The sequence below is a fragment of the Octopus bimaculoides genome, chromosome 1 (assembly GCF_001194135.2).
Source record: "Octopus bimaculoides isolate UCB-OBI-ISO-001 chromosome 1, ASM119413v2, whole genome shotgun sequence".
NCBI classification, from domain to species: domain Eukaryota; kingdom Metazoa; phylum Mollusca; class Cephalopoda; order Octopoda; family Octopodidae; genus Octopus; species Octopus bimaculoides.
The window spans coordinates 126198040-126203439 of record NC_068981.1 but is presented as its reverse complement, the minus strand read 5'-3'; the positions used below and the strand labels follow the sequence as shown (position 1 = coordinate 126203439).

Below are 5400 nucleotides of genomic sequence, written 5' to 3'. Positions count from 1 at the left end.
ATATATATATATATATATATAAAAGAAAGCATACATTAGTTGTATGCTTGTAACAATATATCACAAACATATATAAATATAATATCATACAAACTAAAACATGTTTAAAGAATGATATAAGCAAAAATGTAATGCAGAAAACAATGAATAAATGCAAAATAATTAAAAAAATATATTTGGTTCTTATTTCTGATATTTGAAATTAATGTGTGTGTGTGTGTGTGTGTGTGCACGCACGCGCACACGTGTGTGTGTGAGAAAGAGAGGGAGAGTATGTGCATGTGTACTGAAGTGCTAAATCAGAATTGTAGTTTCACCAAAAATTAAGCAAAGACATTACTGCGCTATATATATTTATATATGTCGACAATCATTATAACTAAAATTTATTCCATTGGGCCATCAAATTTATTCAACACACATTTTCTAATGCTTTTTATTTAATGATGTATAAGTTTTCAAGTCTCTTAAAGTAATTGTTAAAACTTTCATATTTATTTTTCTAATTTTCTTCCAAATTTTTCTACATTATGGTTTCTCTAAATAAACAACTATATGTAAATTCAGTATATATATATTGAGAAATATTTTACTTAATTCAACTTTACGATGAAAGTAAACAAAGCTTGTTTTTTTTTTCTTTAGAAGCATTGAGATGTATTGTAAGATACAGAAATAAATTTATTTCTCAAATGCGTGATAATGCTATATATAGCGTGATCAGGATAAATTATCCATATAATGCAGAAAAATACGTTGCCGGCCAGCCATGAGACTCGAACTCACATCTCTGTGATTACATGTCAAGTGTTTTACCATTAATAATGATCACGCTATTTATAGCATTATCACGCGTTTGAGAAATAAATCTATTTCTGTATTTTACTTAATGTTTAAAATTAACTTCATTACTAAAATGAAATAAAACTTATGGTGAAAAGGTCTAGAGAAAGGTATCAATTTCTAGGAAAACTGAATTTAATACCTTAATTTAATGAAATTTCATAATGTTCATGAATGAAAGTTCAAGAGTGAGAATAAAAGCAAGATTATGATTGTTAAGATAATTTTATCTAGGACGAAACCTATATCATATCCACTTATTCAAAGTGAGTATTTTTGAACACCTCTGATAGATCAAATAATTTGTTACAGAAATAACATGTAACCATTTTATTATTTATTAACTAAAACAATAATCAGGAAATGCTTTGTGAGAAGTTAGAAGTTTCTTACTTATCTAATCAAATTTTTCAATGACCAACTTTGCCTTTCTGCCCCCTCCATTCATCAGTTATTAAAAATCTGCAATAAGCTTTATAGTCAATCAGCTCTATCTCTTTACAAAGATAAAGAAATTTGGTGTTTACCAGGAGGGGTGAAGGATAGTAGCTAAAAGTAGAATAGAATTTTGAAACCAGTATCAATTAGTTGAAGATGTGGCTTCAATATTTTTAATTCTATATTAATATCTTGTAAATATGAATTAAGAACATTTGGAATATTTTGCAGAAACTACTGGAGCTTATTTCATTCATATAAATAACAATAATCTTTAGCTCATGATAAATTATACATCTGTAAGTGGTAATTATATTCTAAGTTTAACGCAATTTTCTTTGTTAAAAAGCACTAAACAAATTTCTTTCAAATAATCTTTCCCCGATTAAAGGCCATACAGGATATTATCAGCACATGGAACATCCAAGTGCAAACTAGACTTAATGTAGCTTAATTTCAGTAAATAAATAAAGTTAATAATATATATTTCAGTAATTTAGCAAAGACAAGTACAATTTTGTTGCAGCCACTATTGTAGTGTTTGTTAAGCCAGCCAACAATGGAACAACACTCAAAAGTTTACTTGCAAAATACAAAAACTGAAACAGAAATTAAAATAAATAAATAAAGACATAGCATACTTTCAATCAACAGTGGTACCCAACAACTTGGAAAAGCAGCAAAGTATTTGTAAATGTGTAATATAGCATTAAGACAGAAATTTTTGAAGCATTGATAGTAAAGATTGTTAGCCAAACACATAATCAGCTGTAGGGTTTCAAAGAAAAAAGAAAAAAGAACTAATATAACAGAGTTATGAATTCTTTCTATCAAAAACTTTAGAGTTTATTGTTTTTAAAAGACATGATTCTCACACTTGGCAGAAACATAAAACCTATGTCAGTTTAGATATGAATTTTCAATTTTCAAAGACTGTTAAAAGAAGCTTTTGTTTGTAAGAAGTGTTATTCACAACATTATATTCTAATCATATTTTCTAGAATATCATCAAGAACTAGATAAAGAAACAAGAAAAACAAACTTCAGCAAGTATTTTCTAATCGATAACTAAAACAATAAGGATATTAAAATAAAAAGATAAGTGCCATTTAAAAGTAGAAGCTGACAACACTCAACACATAAAATAACCTAGTAGTAAATCAAGTATAACCTAATTAATATAAATACAAAATGTTTACAGTTTTGTGATTTTCTTTCTTTAGATTTATTTTTAAGAAAGAATCTATGCAAATAACTGTTTCTTTTTATATCTCACTAGATCTGCAGTCACACATATTAAATGACCTAGTCTATTTTGTATTTAGTATTCACATGATGAATGACTGCAAGGATGAAAAAAACGAACTGTAAGATATTGATGAAAAGGAAAATAATAGAGCAAATAGATCTTATAGGTTAGAAACAAGATTTTACACTTGAATGAACTGAATGAAAAAATAAAAAAATAAGATTGCGATGTGATAAAATGATTATCTTAAAAAAAATATCACATTAATCAAATAATAAATTGAAGAATTAAGGATCAATCTCTTGTGACTATTAAGATATAAAAATAAAACTAATGAGTAAAGTCGTTGAAATATATCTAGAAACATACTTTCTCATATCAACACCATTAATTGTTTGAAATGTATATAATCTGCAGAGAAGTTTTTCAAAGAATTTTTAGAGCATATACTTTCTTCAGCCTATTAAACCACTGCATTCTGTAGTGTATAATCTTTACTGAGATTAGATTTAAAGATAGTAATTGAACAAAGAAACCATCAGTTTTGTTTCAAAAAATATATCAAACAAAATGAACATACAGATAAAAATAAGAGATGGTAATTGTAGAAACAGTTATTACTGGTACATTCATTGTGCTTAACCTATTTCTTCATAACTGCTCTTAATCTATTTCTTCTCCATTTTATTTCTGCTGTAGTTTTTATTTAATCTTGCACATCATACCTTTGACATTGTAATATATGATTTAAAAAAAAAAAACACTAGATTACAACCATCAAAACTCAATATAAACATCTACACAAAATGAGAGCAGATACTCAAATCAACTTTTACAAATCTAGTAATGACATCTAAGAGCATGAAAAGGAAAGTGTCTTGTAACTAGATCATACATGTACTATAAAATGAAGCTATGGTGATATTAATGACACTGCATTATCTGTTCAAATACATAAGTTTATAATTAAATTTCTTGTCAAAGTTCACTAATAAACATACATCGCCTAGGAATATGACTGAACTCTTTAGATGGGTACGTTCAAGATATATTTTGCATGCAATGCATATCTGTAAAAATCATTAAATAATTTTTTATGAATGTATTTATTGTAAATTTATTACATTTATACATACTCAAATCTCTCATATATGTATTGAGCATTCAAAGCCTGCAAACTTAATAATGATATTGCTCCAAGTTGAAACTGAACAGTGAAACATCAGCCCAAAAGTAACCTACAAAGTGCTATTTTAGTAATTATCTTCTTTATAAATCACTTGATTTTTTTGATTATATACATAGCATACAATCATTTAAATGAGACGGACTCTTCTTAAAATAATGTCCAAATTTCCTGAATTAAACTAAAGCATGCTTACAGTATTCCACTGAAGCTCCAGAATCTTCAATATAAATGAGGAATTCAATACTTTTACTCCCTTCACCAGTCTGTTTGTAGTGTGTCATAGTAATATAAAACATGTGTAATAAGTCTAATAGTAATCCCATAACATCTATTATACTCTCATTCACTGTGATATAACTAAAAGTAGTGAATTTATGGTACTGCTCTAAAAGTAACCATTAGATCAAACAGTGTTAGTCATGTTCATACTGAGTTCTTTTACAATTTTTTACTGTTTTCCAAGCTACTGCATCAATTACTGACAATAAATTAGCTATCTTACATTATCACAATTAAGGATCTTAAACATCAAAATTTTTGAATACACGAGTTCCATCTTCTGAGAAGTACAACACTTTTACCTTTGTGATTCATGAGAATAACATGGGTCATTTAAAAATCAATACACTATGCTAAAAAATAAAACCAGACATGGCCATGTAGTTAAGAAGTTCACTCCACAGCTGTGTGGCTCCAGATTCAATCCCACCTGCATAGTACTTTGAGCAAATAGCTTGTGAATGGAATATGCTTAACAAAGAAATTGAGTACCTTCTTGCTTCATATGAAAGGAGATACACACACAATTTGAAAGTGTGCTGAAAAGCAAGGCATATTACCAAATGGTTTGGGTTTGGTAATCAGTTTCACACCCCACTTCTATATTCCATGTGGTGTGAAAACAACCATCGTATTGTGGGACAGATTAGTCTACAGAGTTTGAGCCACAAAGTAATTTTTTCCATATTACTTGAATGAGGCACCAGTCTGTCGCAGGATTACTCATTTTTGATAGCTGAATGGACTAGAGCAACATGAAATGAAGTGTTTTGTTCAAGAACACAATGCATCACTCAGTTCAGGAATCAAAACCACAATCTTACAACCATGAGTTCAACACACTAACCACTAAGCTACACACCACAGAAACCAGCCCTACGAGTCTATATGATTCAGGAAAGATCTTTATCATATCCTTTATAATATCAAGTAAGAGAGCCAGTTGGCTTCTGGAGATGTACACACACACACACATCACTTTAGCATATATAAATGTATGTATATATATCATCATCATTATCATCTTCTAACGTCTGCTTTCCATGCTAGCATGGATTGGAAGATTTGACTGAGGACTGGTGAAAACCAGATGGCTACACCAGGCTCCAATCTGATTTGGCAGAGTTCCTACAGCTGGATGCCCTTCCTAATGCCAACCACTCAGAGAGTGTAGTGGGTGCTTTTACGTGCCACTGGCACGAAGGCCGGTCATGGGGTACTGGCAACGGCTACGCTCGAAATGGTGTATTTTACGTGCCACCTGCATAGGAGCCAGTCCAGCGGCACTGACAACGAACTCGCACAAATGTCTTTTCACGTGCCAGGAAGGCGACGTTGGTAACGGTCATGCTCAAATGGTACTATTTACGTGCTATATATATATATATATATATATATATAT

The 5400-nt window shown here is 29.9% G+C and overlaps 1 protein-coding gene across 3 annotated transcripts in view; it reads right to left on the bottom strand.

The window, feature by feature from the left end:
* The window catches only part of LOC106868012 (dual specificity mitogen-activated protein kinase kinase 7), an 82359-nt gene that overhangs the window by 49436 nt on the left and 27523 nt on the right, over positions 1-5400 (bottom strand). The window lies entirely within an intron of this gene.